The 15,864-nt window shown below is 40.9% G+C and overlaps 2 protein-coding genes across 8 annotated transcripts in view; both read left to right on the plus strand.

The window, feature by feature from the left end:
- The window catches only part of LOC105828969 (innexin shaking-B), a 28,766-nt gene extending 24,850 nt beyond the window's left edge, over positions 1-3,916 (plus strand). For 2 of the 6 annotated variants that reach the window (XM_036283405.1, XM_036283401.1), the window contains exons 5-6: positions 1,194-1,595; positions 2,257-3,916. The gene's annotated coding sequence lies outside the window, so the exon portion shown is untranslated. Of the gene's footprint in view, positions 1-1,193; positions 1,930-2,256 lie in introns of those variants that run through there. The other 4 variants (XM_036283404.1, XM_036283400.1, XM_036283402.1 and 1 more) reach the window with 3 other exon arrangements.
- Positions 3,917-10,552: 6,636 nt separating this feature from the next.
- The window catches only part of LOC105836567, a 35,000-nt gene continuing 29,688 nt past the window's right edge, over positions 10,553-15,864 (plus strand). The window contains exon 1 of one of the 2 annotated variants that reach the window (XM_012680677.3): positions 10,553-10,761. The gene's annotated coding sequence lies outside the window, so the exon portion shown is untranslated. The remainder of the gene's footprint in view (positions 10,762-15,864) is intronic. The other variant, XM_012680675.3, reaches the window with a different exon arrangement.

A 15,864-nucleotide genomic window follows, 5' to 3' on the forward strand; every position in this document is an offset into this window, starting at 1 on the left:
ATTGTTCTCGTAAAAAGAAGCATATAATTTTTTTAAATTATTAGGAAATAGAATGCGTTTTCAATCATAATCGCATTGCTCTTAGATATTAAACTTTAACATAATTTAAGAAGTAATTTTAGATGATAAAGAAAGACAAAAATTGTGATTAAGACTTTGTTTTTTTGAATTATAAATATTTAATTATTTATGTAAATCTAAAGCACATGATTCTATTGTATATTTTATTTAATAGTACAACCGTTCTCCAAATGAGCAAGGATTCAAAGAAAATGTATATTAATACGATATAATACCGATTATTTTTAACGAGTTAAGTATCCATTTAGTTCGGAATTTCTATTTCATAAAATAATTAAAATCATCTCGATTATGGAGCATTTAATGTTGAAGTGTTTTTTTTTATTAAATCATGTAAATTTTATGATTAGATATTTTTGAAAATTGTTAATGTCAATTTAAGCAGTAAATATTAGAAAAGGAAAATTGTTATATATTCAATAAATCGATTATGAATTTTGAAAAATATTTAAAAACGTTTATGTATAAACCCTAATCAAAGGTCATAATTAAATAAACGTTTAGTAAATGCAATTCACTTAAGAATACCAGAATTTCGTAAAATTATTATGTTCAGAGAGCTTGTTAGAAAGGTTAAAGATAACTTTCCATGTCTTTTTCCTAAAAAGTCTTTTCTTCATATATCAATCATGATTAAAAAAGTGATTTCATATTGTAATAATTACAAATAAGTTAAAAAAACGTAAACAAATTTTTTCTTTATATCTTCCATCCATAAAGACCGTCACCTTGTGAAATTTACGAAACAATTCCCCGGAAGAATTCTGACAAATATAATCCATGCTATTTTCAAATGCCATTTCCACTGGCATTTCCACTTCGTAATGGGCACGAGTTGGAATCTAAAGTGGCCGTCGGTATTGTTTAGTAAACGTACCTAACGGCAAGTATCTCGCGACGATCTCCGCGGCCGTCCACGGTAAAGGAAACGATGCGCCGCGTCAGGCACGTGCGCCGCTCGCGATTTCACCTGCCATAGCTAAGCAGCCCCCCAAGAGAAAGACGCGTGTCCCGCCGCGCGCGATGTCCATAGATCAATTGAGCGTGTCCGATGCAATCTACGCAATCGCTCTGATGCTGCGGCATGAGTCGGACGATTATTGTTGTTGCAGGTTGCCTCGGAGGGTCGGCACGTACGGTTCGCCGCCGCCGTCGCCGTCGCGGTCCTGCTCATCCCGCTCGTCCGCATCACGCGGTCGTCGCGGACGCGCCCGGGGACGACGACGCGGGACGACGACGTGCGATCACGGCCGGAGCCCGAGAGGACGGCGGGCCGACGACGGGCCTTCCTTGAGGATCCTCCGTGGATCCGGCCTCGCCAAGCGACGCGTTTTTCCCTTTCGCCGACTGCTGCTCGCCGAACTCGAAGCGATGCGACAGCGATAGCTAGGATGCCGAGGATGCGCGCACGCGGAGATAACAATTTGCGGTGAGAAAGGGAAAGAGAGATAGAAAGAGAGACACGCGCTTTCGCCAGTCACCCTCAATAATCGGAAAACTGACTGTTGGTTTCGGTGAGTTCAGCGATCTCGACGCTGCCGCGCAAACAAGAGCGAAAATATTTATGGGAAGAGAGTGGGGGGTTTGCCAATTGTGTGCTTTCGACATGAAATTAAGCGCTTAAGTTTTACGCGTTACGCTCGTTATATATTTTAAGGTTTTATGCGCATTCCAGTATGGTACGAACACAAACCGTGTTGTAGACGATATCGCGTGCACGCATTCGTATTCTTTTTTTTTTCCTGCGCCGAGAGAAATGTTTGGCATTAGCACGATTATTTATAATTTATTAAAACCAAAGAAATATATGTTTTGGAATAGTCGAACAAAACTGTTTATTAAATCTAAAGAAATCTTTCTCTCTATGTAGCTTTTTTTAAAAGAAGCAATGCGAAAGTTATTAAAAAAATTTTTTTTAGGTTTCGTCTTTTCGGCACGACTATTATATTTATTTCATATTAAACAAAAATTTTACAAAAAGAAAGAAATTTATAGTATAAAAATATATGGACATATTTTCTACGTGCAAATTTTTTTACCGGGTTGATATTGTTTCGTTATTCACCAAATTTTATTTGCTAATGCAAAGCATTCTTCTCGGTGTGAAAAGAGGGAGGATCACATGCCTGTGGTGTCTCTTCTGTCTCACGTTCTCACTTTCTTCTCTACTTGTAGACGACGTAAGCGCGGCGGCAAAAGGTGCATTTGGCCGCGTCGCACTTCTTGCAGCGCGGGGAACTGAACTCGTCGAAATTATACACATACCGGTTCCAGTCCACGGACGGATTCAGCCGTGGCGACGGCCTGCGAACGAAAAAACAGACAGACAGAGGGAGAGAGAGAGAGAGAAAGAGAGACAGAGTGAAATAGCGCGTGTGCGAGCGATGGAAAGGACCAAAACTGTATTTGCTGGCGTCGCCACGCTCGGAGATGCAGGAGATGCATGCGTCGTCCCCAGGATAGCGACACTCGTTAAAAGACACTTCGGGAACGGCGGCGCGGGTCGTCGAACGGATATCGCACCGGCCGATCGTCGAGGAGTAACGCCAGCCGGAGAAATCCTCGTAGTGCCTTCTTATATTGCTCCCGCGTCGCTAAAAGACAGGATCGCGAAAGAATGCCAGACATCGAATGTATCGCCGCACAGGATATCTTGTTGTTGCCACCTTTGGATCCGCCACACTGAAGAATGCGTTTAGAACCAGCAACTGGGGGATCGAGAAGTTCCACGAGGAAAGTAAAAATTATGAGCTTTTTACGACTCACATTGTTGTATGACAATTGGTTCTAGATTTTTCCTCGTTGTTATGTTAAAGAATGTCTTTAGACATTTAGCAACTAAGGAACCGAGAAGCAATGAGTTCCTCGGGAAAAATAGAACTGTAAGCTCTTTATGAATCACATTGTTGTATGACAATTGGCTCTACGTTTTTCCTCATTGTCACATTGAAGAATGCCTTTAGAATCAGCAACCGAAGAATGGAGAAATAATGAGTTTATGAGTACTCTTAAATCTTAATTCTTGAATCATATACACACACACACACACACAGAACTGGTTCTATCATTTTTCCATATTGCCATGCGAAAGGATAAATCTCAGGAGGATTAAAGTAAGTCTCGTATGTCGATATATTCAGATGTTTGTAAGTTAGATCTCTAGGCTACAGTAGAGAGCGTCCAGGATGTTGTAAATGGACGCTGCGTATAATTGTTTCGAACTGTTTTAACATTTTGATCGTGCCGTGTTTCGTAAGTATAAGTACTAGGTAAGAGAAATACGAAGGAAAAGAAGAAAAGGAATTAATCGTTTAAGGGTTATTGTATAGCTGTATTTCGAGCAACGTTACGACGATCTCTTTCGATAAAAAGTTTAGATTTGTGTCTTTGAGGAAAGATTCTTCTACTCGAGCCATTAATACGAGAACGTAATATGTAGTCTAGTCACTATACTCTACGTAATTATCGAGCGCAAGTTCATCTATTGATACGGACACACTGCCACCGATCGATACGATCGATTTTGCTGTATTTGTCTTCGTTCTATTTAAATGAAGATAGCGTCCAAAATAAAGGTACGTTACCTTGAAACTTTAAGAGTTGTTAATTTTGTGATATTGATTAACGATTCCGAAGTGCTATAATGTTATTGTAAGTTTATCATGTTATTTTATTTCTTTTGACGTTTCTGCAGTTTATAAAACTTTTGTCGATGATAATGCCAAACTCTAAATGAATATTTTAATAGTGCGTCACATTCACGAGCAGCTTGAAAGAGTTAATTATTCTCATTTAATCAATAAACGAAGATTTTTTCTGGAAGTGAAGAAACAAAGCTTTTATTTGGTTTACCAATTTGTGCTCATATAATTTATTCCTTCCACAATTTTTTTCATCTTTATCCAAACCTACGTAAAACTTATATTAGACTTATGATAACCGCGTACGAATAATTATTTTGGAAAAAATTGGAATAATTAATCTACTATTTTTAGGGAAATTCGATGTTTATTGTAGAAACATTAATATGATTCAATTATGAAAGTAATCCCTATCATTTTTCAATTTTTCCCTTTTCTTGGATAATGTTATATAATAAAAAACTGAGCTTTTCTTGCAATCAATTTATTTCTATTTTCTCATTTTCTTCTTATTTTTAATAAATTTTTGTCAAGTACGACGCGAAAGTAGTAAAAAATAATGGAAATTACACTCATGATTGAGCTACATCGGCTTCGATAATACTGAATTTTATGAAAAATAGTAGATTAGTTATCTGTACATCTAATATATTCCAGTGTGTTGCGTATTCGAGTGTGTATTCGCAGCACTTCGGGATGCGCGTAGCCATATTCGGGAATGCGATGGCGAGAGAGGACCAACCGGTCCGTTGCCCTCCTCTGCCAAAGAGTGTTCGCCCCGGACATCGCGAAACTGCCCAGCCGCGGGCGATACCGGGCGTTAAGGATGTATCGGACTGAAGTTCAAAATGGTACAAAGTTGCTAAAAATTTGTGAAATTGTTCTCTTAGTCTCCCTAATGTACTGCAAAAAATTGAAAACGCATCCACTAAACGGTTGCTGAGTCATAACTATTTTAATTTTCACTGATTTTACATGGTATCCTTTTCTATCTTATGAAAAAAGACGATCTTGACGGATGAAACAGCTAAAAAAATATAGAAGAAATAGTACCAGTGTTTTGAATTTTTTTGTACATCTAATATATGAATAGATAAAAATATCTGCCAAGTTTTAATTGTCTTCACTACACCGTTTTAAAGAAATAAAATATAATTTGAGATAATTTGCATTTTCACTGTCAAAAGTTTAAACTCATAAGTGAAAAAAATCGCAAATACGTGAAAAATATCTTTGTAAGAGTAAAAAGAAGACTCCAACTATCACGTTCAAGTTTCTTACATCTAGATTTACTATGCGTTAGGCGTAGATATTTAAGTATTTCAAATTTCATGCACTTTTGTCTAAGATTGTATGTCCGATACACCCTTAAGTTCAGACACGAAGTTAGACTTTTCGTCGAAAAATAGAAACGAAGAAACACTTCGTTCGTATTGCCTTTCGACATCGCTCCCAAGTTCGAAATGTTACGGTTAGTACATTTGTTGTCTACGTAATTTTGTTTTTTCGTTTATTAAAAAAATTTGGAATTACTCTAGTTTCAAACATTTTTTGTAACTTATCTCTAATACTGATAAAAATAAAAAGTTTAATGAGTTAATTGAATTTAAAAATATAATTTACTATAAAATTTGGCTTAAGAATTATTCTTTTTTTAAATAACCTCGTATATTTTATATATTTTTAATGTTAAATTAAGTAGTTAACTTAATATTTTTAAGTGTTAAAGTTAATGGTTTATAAAATTAATTTGATTACGTTAAGATTAAACTAAGTTAAATCAAAAGTAAATTATGAAGTGCATATAATTAGAAGGTTATTTTTTAAAGATTAGATTAGATATGAAATTACAAAGAAACATTGTCTATAGATGAGAATGCATTTTTCTTTTATATTTTTTTTGTAATTTTACATAAGTGTTTTAGATAAATGTTTAGTAAATGTTGAGTAAAAAACTAATAAGTTAAAATTTGCATGTATTACAAAAGGTGATGTTAAAAATTAACTCATTTAGAAGTATCCAACTCTTAACTTTTTAATCAGTTACCACCCAACCCGGATCAAATGTAATTAGATATGCTATTAATAGTAAAAAGAAATATCCGTAATATCCAAACTTCGTTCCCGAGGTGTCGGTACATTTTTAATTTTTTTTTATCAGGAGAATTTCGAATCTCTCTTAATTGGTCCAAGGACGCCGTATGTGAAAGTGAAGGGTCATTGCGCGATTCGGATTTTTAAGCGACGGCATAACCTGGCGACGTAACTTGCGTCAGCCGGTAAGTGATGCGGTAAAAGTAAATCGACATTACGGGGGAAAAAAGGCAGTGGTGCGCGAACAAAAGTCCGACGAACGAGTCCTGCGTGCACAGTAGAGACAAATGAAAATTTACCGTTCAAAAATCGTTGTACAGACTGTAATTCTTAACTGATCCAGACGGATCTTTTATTTTAACTAATCGTTAATAAATTTGAAAAAAAAATTTTAGAGCTCGATTTAAAAATCTCCAAACTTTGTAATATTTACAACAATCAAGAAATTATTGATGATCAGAAGCTGGATGAGAAAAAGATTACTTTTAAAATTACTTTTGTCCCTTACACCAAGAAATAAGAACTTTCGGGATCGCTGAATGCGAATCTTATGTGAGGATTTTAGTAAAAGTGAGAAAAGGCAAATATGTATTATAATAACTTCGATCCGTCGATAAACAGCAAAGGTAGTGCTTTCTGGGTTATAATAGTCAAAAGCATTTTGCAATATCACTTTTCTTTTGGTATAAATTTTTGACTTCGAAATCTCTTTATTTTCTTTGTCCAGTCTTCTAAGAAAAGTATCTGAAGAAATTAAGAGTTTACGCATAACATCTCTGTCAGTAGACGTGAACATTTTTCTCGAGAGTCAAGACTCCACAGTTTTTTTCCTTCAAATTTATCAACGATCAATTTAAAAAGGAGATTCATCTCGTCCGTTAAAGGAATTATGCTCCGACTCTTTAACAGTAAATTCTCTTTGCCCCCACTGTGCGCTCAGCGACGTGTACCGTGACGAACGCACGCGGGAAACACGCGGTGGAACATCTACTAGGCGCTTAGGTGTCGCGGATCGCGTTTCGCTTGTGCCGGCGGGATCGTGAAAGTCCGCTTTGCGGGATCTCTCGTGGGATTCGAAAGCGACCGACGAATCGCGAGGGGGGGAAAAAAAAAGTAGCAATTTAGCTACTTACCTCGCGCGTCACTTTCGCGATCGCCTGACACGTCTCCCCCGTCCGCGTCGCGACGACGTTTCGCGAAACGTCCGGGGAGCGCGGATCTTTTTAAAGGGACTCGCAGGCGAGTCACGCCGCATAATCGTTATGCAAGGATGATCGTGCGTATCCTAGATGATACGTCGGTCCGCGCAGCGAGAGAGAGAGAGAGCGTTGGACGGAATTTACGATCCTCGCCAGCGGCTCGTCGGACTATATTAATCCCCGCGCCGCGGGTTTTTAGTTTATACGCGGCGATGCGGACACGTAGATCAACCAACTTGGGGTGGAGTGACGTGCTCCTTATAGAAACTATCATATAGGAAATTAACAGACTGATCGACACTCGCGGGGAGAGAATCGATTAAGACGTGACGTATAAATTGAAAGTCTCTCTCTCTCTCTCTCTCTCCTCGTGTAACAGCTGCCTGCCGCGAGAGAGTCAGTTTTGCGAGCTCGAAATCGAAAGAGCGCACATATACGCCAGTTTGATTTTCAAATCGAGAAGCGAAAGTAATTTATTAGATTACCACGTACCACGCGGGACACGCTCTTACAAACGTTCTAACTACCGTTATCGCGAATAAATTGCGTTCGCTTTGTTGGCGTGCGCGCGCGGCGCAATAATGTTCCGCGTATTATAATTAATGCGCGCAGTTCTAAACGCGCAGCGCAAATTAATCGTTTCGTTCCGCCGACTGTTAAACTCGCGGGATACCGATGATCTCTCGCGGAATTACGAAGATAGAGGGGGTGAGGGGAAGGAGGGAGGGGATGAAACCTTCCTCCCTCGATTTCCCTCTTCGAGCTGTAAGATATTTTACAGCTGAAACCGAGATAAGCTAGAGAATCGCTCGGAGATTGATCGACGCGCTGGGAAAACTCCACGTCGACTTTGTCGCGAGGAGAATCCCATGAAGGCTGGAGGAATTCGTCGGGCGAAACACACGCGAGACGAGTCCCCTGCGCCCGAGCCGAGCAAAACGATCGGGATTCATTCTCCGCCAATAGCCGAGCGTTTCGCCGACGGAGTTTCGAGTGGTCTTTCCAGTTTGCAACGCGACCAAAATGGCCTGACGGTGGTATCTCCGTTTCTCTCTCTTTCTCTCTCTCTCTCTCTTTCGCTCTCTCGCTCCCGCGTCTCCCGTTGTCCTCGCTCCATCGCGGGGTCCCCTCGTCGTTTTCTCTCCCTTACCCCGCGAGTCTTCCGTGTCCGGCTATTGCCGGGCCGTAAATGGCGAGCAGAAGGCCTTGGGCGCCCACGCCCCCGCGTCCTCTCTCTCTCTCTCTCTCTCTCTCTCTTTTTCATTCTTCTTCTCTCCCTTTCTCTCGTCCCTCCCCCGCGGATCATCGCGGTCCCTTATCACCGACATTGCGAGATCGGCCGGCCGCCATCTGTCTTTCGCGTCTTTCTGCAGGACGATCGGTGGATTTTCGCGGTTTTGTCGTTTGTCTTCTTGGCAAACGATTTGGAGCAAGAATAAATCAGGAGCAATCGAAAAAATGAGCAGTCTTTCACAGGTGATATAACAGCTTGATATAAAGGATAAAAAGGCGCGGAATCGGGAAACGTTTGTGAATTGTCGAGTCGGGCGAGTTAAAGATGTGTCACATTTTATCTACAAAATTAAAAAATTGTTATATTGTTGTAAAATTGGAACATAATTCTCTTATTTATATTTAAAAGTTTAGTTTATACGAACGTTTCTATTTATTTGATGAGGAGGTAGCATTACGAATTAAATCAGATTCTTTACATGTGCTAAAAAGCAACTCTAATAAATATTCGTACAAAAGATCAATTCGATCCACTTTAAACTACTCCTTTAAAATTTATTCGGAACAAAGTAGAACCATTTTTGCTATATAAATCATATATTTGCTTTTGCAAATGATTTTAGAAACAATAATTCGGATATTTATGACTAAAATCTTTTGTTGTTGATTATAAAAAGAAAACCCATATAAGAAGCCTGCAAGTTTTTTTAATTTCGATAACTCTTAGCTGGCAGTGCAGAATTAAAGCATCCTTATAAATTAACGATACTACATTTGCTATTGTATCTGAATCGTCGCGATGGGAGATGCAAGAAGTACGAAATTGACGTGGCGTGATTAAACTGAGAACGCCGTGCTTTTCACATCTTTATAAGAGCGGCGGCTCTTAAATGTTCGCTAGTAGCGAAACACGCGAGGCGCATTTCTCCGCTTGTGCGGGAACAAGCGGAAAGGATCTTTCCGCGGGGCAGAGAGTTCGCGCGAGCCAAATGTCTCTCAGCTCGAGGAGTTGTCGGCTCTGCGTGCCGGCCGGGGCGCGAATTCCCGAACGACACGGCACGGCGCGGCGCCAGGACGGTTCGCGTGAGTAGCGAGAGAACGATCAGCGTCCTTCAGAGATGACGACGACGACGACGACGACGACGACGGCAGCGGCGGCGGCGGCGGCGGCGAGAGCCTCTAGGTCGCCTCGAGAGAGCGGAGAGTCATACGTAGAACAAGGAAGGGAATCGCCACGGTGAAAAACGAATAGCGGTTCTGGGTTCGTTCTGGGCTCGCTGGAAGTCGCTGGGAGACGAGCTCCGTACGTACGTCGCCCGGGGATATCGCGAATTCATCGCCTCTGCCGGAGTAACGGGCGTCAATCCGGGAAGCCGCCGGTCCTTGTCGAAAGTACTCGTTAAATGCCTGTCGCGCGGACATTTTATCCCGCCCCGTCCGGAAGTGAGACGCCGACGGGACACGGTTGATCAGGCATATAGATAGACGCAGATTTGACGCTTCAAGGGTCACGGGTATCAGCGTGCGGTAAAGTGACTGAGCTACATTCCGCGTGAGGAACGATATCGGATAAGTTATTACGATATCCTTGCTTCTTCGTCGTAAATCCAGGAAAAAGGGTATCTCATAAATATCATGAAGGATATATCGCCGGTGTTTCGAAAGTCGCCCGAGTTCGATGGATGATCACACACGCGGGTTTAAGAGCTCGCAAACTCTAAATCAACAGCGGCGGGCAAATTAATCGTCATCGCTTGATCTACGATTCGCCCTCAATGAGTATATAAGTGGCTCCTTGAAAAAGAGAGAAAGGATAAATTGCGAAGATCAATCGCGCGGATTAGGGAGGAGGGTAGGGTCGCCCTTTCGGTCGCCCGTGCCCTATCATCACACCTGTCCGCAGCCCGTCCCGTGTCTCGCTGAGACCGTAGAAAGAAAGAAAAAAAAAAGATAGACATTCCGCCTCCCACGATTTGTCAAGGGGAGAGGTAGGTGGAGAGAAGGCGAATCACCCGGATGCTGCCGGTCGGCGATCCCGAGGGAAATACGGGGGCGAGCAGGCGGGCGGGCAGGTCGGCACATCGCCGAATAGGTGGCGGACCGAATCGCACGCGGGTAAAAGGCTCGTTGTATTGTACGTACAAAGAGTGCGCAAGAGGGGTCTGCAAGAACGTGCGACGCAAGGCGACGCGACGCGACGCGATCGCGTCGAGTGGGAGAGGAAAAGGCGGCGGCGGCGGCGGCGGTGGCGGCGGGTTTAGTTCGCGCGTCGTACCGAGGCCGCCGAGGGGGGCTCCGTCGTCGCAGGTGAAACGCTCTCTCAGGAGAACGGACTCAGTCGTGGCCGCGCGATCGCGCCTAGACGATATTTACCTGCCTGCGCGCGCGAAGATCCCGGGGCAGGAGCGTACACCGCCCGTGCGCACACCGTGCCAGCTCTCCCCCGAGAGCGTCGCCCCCCCTCGGAAGCGAAGCGGGTCCGCCGGCCCCGCACGCAACACGACGCCTACGAGGTAGGAGAATCCGCGTGTTATTTTTCCGTTCCCGGTTATTAAAAGATAAAAGAAAAAACGCACACATGCGCGCGCTGGACGAATCGCGCGACTCGGAGCGTCGTCGTCGGGAAACGTCAGCGGAAACGACCGGCACGGGAAGTGTTATGGTTTTCTGAGATCCGACGTTTTCTGAGATATCTTCGACCCGCTCCGATCTCGCGAGCTTCCTCCAGCGGTGTCATAGCCGGTACCGTCATCGGCATCAACTTGGAGAGACCAGGAGAAAAGGAACAGACTCGATCGATCTCGGTCTCCACGATCCTGATCGGGAAAATTCCTCGCGAGAGGAAAGAGGGGCTCTTTTCGCTCGGTTGAATTTTTCCGGCAGGGAGACGCGCTCGCTTTTAGCGAGTTGGTCTGTCACGCCGAGCGGTGATCTCAACGCTGACAACAGCGTCGAACGATGAGAATCGAGGTCGAGCGAGAGTTTCCGACACGGTGCGTGGTTCGCGACTCGCGCCGCGCGCCGCCGCGGAGAGAGAATTCGACGACGAGGTCGTCGACTGTCAAGCGCGAAAGACGCGCTCATTAACTCCGGATAGGGAAGAGCGTGGATAGGGCAGCCCCCGGTAGCAATTTCCTAGAGCGTGAGTAAGCTGCGCTCGCTCGCGAGCGCGTCGGTGCTCCGCACGTTATAAGGCGTTCCCCGCTCGCGCGTAGAAAACTCGTTGACCTTCGCGCCTGCCGACGTTGCAGGAGAGTACGAAAGCGAGCGGCAGCCCTCCTCCGAACTGAAAAGCCCTTCCGCCGAGTTTTCGGTAGCCCGCCGCGCCCCGAGAACGTCCGTGTCGTCGAGGGAAACTCCGCGGAGACTCCGGCAACGTGGAGGATCCCGAAGTGAGACCTTGCTTCTTCACCAGGGTGCGCGTGTCGACAATATACAGGGTGTCCCTGAACCTGTTGGTCAACGCTCGTAAAAAGGTAAAAGGGATTGAGATAAACATAAAAGTCCAATATTGTCTTGGGTTAGGTCCACTAATAATCGAGATATTAGCGTATGGGATCTGCAAAAATCTAATTAATTTCTATCGTAATTGTGAACAATAAATTAATGAAAGCTTATCGTACATTTACGATAGATCTTTTCTTCCGTGTTATAGCTCGAGCGGATCGAGTTCTTCCCTTGGCGCGCTCTCATTCGCATAATTTGAAAAATTGATACCTCAATATTGATGGATGCAAAGACAATATTGGACTTTTATGTTCATCTCGATTCCTTCTACCTTTTTACGAGCGTTGACCAACATGTTCAGGGACACCCTGTATACTTAACATAATTTGTGGGTATTTCGTTGTCAATTTTTATCGTCGCGAAATTCAAGGCACGGTGCTATTTATACCCTCGTGAAAAATTAGACGTTCGTCTTCAATAATGTATACTAGATGTCTCGCATTCCTTTCTCCTTTATCCTCGCGGGGGGTACTCGAATACTCGTAGCAAGTGTATCGACCTTTCGCCAGATACCGCGGTAACGGACTCGGATGCGAAATGTTCGTTCTTCTAGTCTCAAGGTTTCGATCTAGGAAAACAGGGTCTCGGTGGGATCGAGAGGTACCCAATTCATATATATATATATATAATAGATATATGATAGAAGAGTCGGATTAAAACGAGCTCCGTAAAAAATTCAAGGTTGAAATATGAATTTTATTACGATTAATCGATCAAGTTCGTTACTTAAGACGTTAATTACGAAACGCTCGACTGTACGCAGTCCTCGTCAGTCGTTTGAACGATAATTATCAATAATTTAAACTATTCGAACCTAATGTCGTTTCCGCGTTTTCGTTTGTTGATAAAATTTGCAGTATAAATTAATAAATGTAAGACACAAAATACAACGCAATTTATATGTATTCTTGTTCAATTTAATGTCAAATAAATTAATATTATGCACTAAGAAAACAAATAATTGATTCAACAAAAAAAAAATTGATTTTGTTGCAGGCTGCCAACTTACTTAATATAATAATATTTACTGTTAATGCAAGTACAACGGCCTTGATTGAACTATGTATTTATATTGTAATACCATATCGTTGTATTGAGTTGTATTTTTGTTGGTAGCCCGCAAAAAAAATTTTGTTGAGTCGATTACTTTTTTCTCAGTGTGGATTCCTTGATTTTAACACTCTAACCGAGATGGATGACACCGTGAGTTTTTACACAGATTTTAATTTTACAAAGTATGCGAATCTATCATCTCGACAGTTCAGGATAAATTCTTAAAAAAAAACAAATCACGAATCTACTTTGCCCACGCGAGAAAGCGAACATGCGGAAATTAAGGCGAAATATATTTCGAAGAGATGAGTCACTTGACAGGCGCGAGGCATTAAAATAGCTACATTAGGTAGATAAGCCAGCAAACGCGATATCGGTATCGGTGCAAATGAGAAAATTGCAAGCAGCCTTAACTTAAGTAAGGACGTAGATCGCCCGGAATGACCGGTAGATTTTTAAAGAATTCTCGCTGTCCGTTTTGATTGGCAGCGCCCCGTCAGTACGGTAATCGATCAATGGATCGATAATCAACGTTTGCACTTTCAAACGCGCAAGTCTGCGCGCTTCTCGTATGCCGCTCCTCACGCAACGCTTCCTATATTCATCGATGATGGATGAATCGCGCGTCGATGTCGCTCAAAAGGCCGCGATGATCCAAGCGGGGATCCATAGAAAAGCAAACGGATTCGATAGACGCTCGAAAGCTACAAGCGACGCCGAGTGAAAAGATTTGACGATCATCGAGGCTGAATACACGGTATCCGAAAGAAAACAGGGGAAGAAGTTCCCGACGCGTGCTATCGATAGTTTCTGCAGACTGATGTCCCCCATTTTGCCTCACGAGCGGTGATATATATATATTTTTTTAATTGGAAACTTTTGGAAAATATTGCTGCGATATTATTGTAAGTATAGTAAGAATATACCAAGCGCGTTTTAACGTCAGGTAGTAAAGATAGAAAAAAAAAACATGCAGAATGCAATTGCCGTACATCTTTCTCTCTCTCTCTGATTCACGCAATTGTCTCTTCTGTCTCCTAAGTCTAATCTTGGCTTCCTGTTGCTTTTTCACGCAATGTTTTATCGAAATTGACGTGATAAAAGTTGACGTAAAAGTGTCTGAAAGAGACAAGAAATATGATTGTTGATAAGATACTACACGGCGCGAAGAGACAAAAAGGCAATAGACAAAACGCAAGAAACAGAAAGCGAAAAGTACATTAGATTAGCCTTTACCATGCATTAACTATCTTCCGTCTCTTTTTATGTAATCCTCAAGTCTCGTGCCATACGCTCTACTCTTACTATATATACGGATATCATTTGGAGCTTTCGCGTGTGATTTAAGAAAAAAAAAAAATTAAATAAACGTACAAGTAAATTAAATGTTATTAAAATTATATTTTAAAAATTGTCGTTATTTTTCGCTTTAGCAAATTTGCGTAAGTTCTGACCGACACGACGGACGTTCGAGAAGAAAAGAAACGTGGAAAACGTGGCGCTACGCCACTGGCATCCGCTACCGCGCGAGAGAGGTGCGCGATATGTACGCGTGTCTCACCGTCAGCTTCTACACGGAACAGGATACGCACGGCCAACGTATCCGAGGGAATCAGTATCGTCCCGCGGCGCCGTATCGATTTTCGAATTAGCCGCCTGAAAAAATTTTACTATGGCGGTAATAAGCGATACGTACACGCGATGATCCGTCCTCCCGAAAAAAAAGGGACTCACGTTCGGCATGTGTTCCTTGAAATGAAAATGAAAATCGGACACAGAGAAAAAGAGATTAGTTTCAAGTCTACAATCTTTGTCTCACGTATAAGCAAGAATGTAAAATCTCCTTTAAAGAATTTGTTAATCTCGAATAGACATAATTTGCTTACACGAAGAATTTTTTCGTAACAGTTTTATAGAAAAAAATATTTCTCATTATTTAATGATTTTCAATTTAGAAGAAAAAATATTAGATACAAAATAATGATATCTTTAAACAAAGAATAAAAATTTTTTAATATTATTATTATGAAAACAATCATATATTGTGTTTTTTTTAAATAACTATTACACGGGGAGAATTTTCTTTTAAAATTTACTCTCTGCTTATTGTTAGTAAATCTGCTAATTGTGAGATAATGTAAAGGAATTTTACTATACTTTTAAGAAATTTTATTAAAAATATAATGAATTTTACTATACTTTTAGTAAATTTTACTAAAAAGTATAGTAAAATTCCTTGAGGTCACATATTATCTCACAATTATCAAGGGTTTTGAGGGTAAATTTTAAGAGAAAATTCTCTCCGCGTATAATATTGAAATAAAAATATAATATTTTGTTGAAAAATATATGATTATTAAACTCTTTAAAGACGATTTTATATTTTTTATTTTAGAGTAAATTACGATATGATGGCCATACAAAGAAAATGACAATAGCTATAATTTTTCTAATAATTGCTAAATAATTTGTTCTTCTATTTATTTTTAAAGATAATTAATATTTACTGTAGTTTATGTGCGTGTACTACTTAAAATAACAATATTGTGAGTGTTGTATCATGTTTTTACTTTTGACTGCTTGCAAAGTTTTTCGTTTGTTCATTAAAAATTGCCGCAACGTCGAATTACAGTTCAGCTGTCACAATTAACGTTAGACAACAAAGTTATACAAATGTTACTGTAATGTGTAATTATATCTTTTATTTTCCTTTTCTGTTTTTTTAATAAATATTATGACTATCTTTTTGTCACAGTTTGAATAAGATGGCCCATGACTTTTTTCGGGATAAATGTTTACGTATTATATTTTATAAAAAGACGAGAATTAAGTTGCGCACCTAATATGTTAAATTTGATATATCATATAGATATTTTTGTTAGTACTGAGAATGAGTTAAATGGATGCTAAACTTATATAAACATTTATTATTAAAAATCAAATTTAATATGTGATAATATGTGGCAATAAAACTAAATATGTAAAATTATATTTTTTTGTTATTTTATAAATGTTAAGGAGATACTAACATAAAATATATATGAGAAACTGTTCTA

This window comes from Monomorium pharaonis, chromosome 2 (assembly GCF_013373865.1).
Source record: "Monomorium pharaonis isolate MP-MQ-018 chromosome 2, ASM1337386v2, whole genome shotgun sequence".
Classification (NCBI taxonomy): Eukaryota; Metazoa; Arthropoda; class Insecta; order Hymenoptera; family Formicidae; genus Monomorium; species Monomorium pharaonis.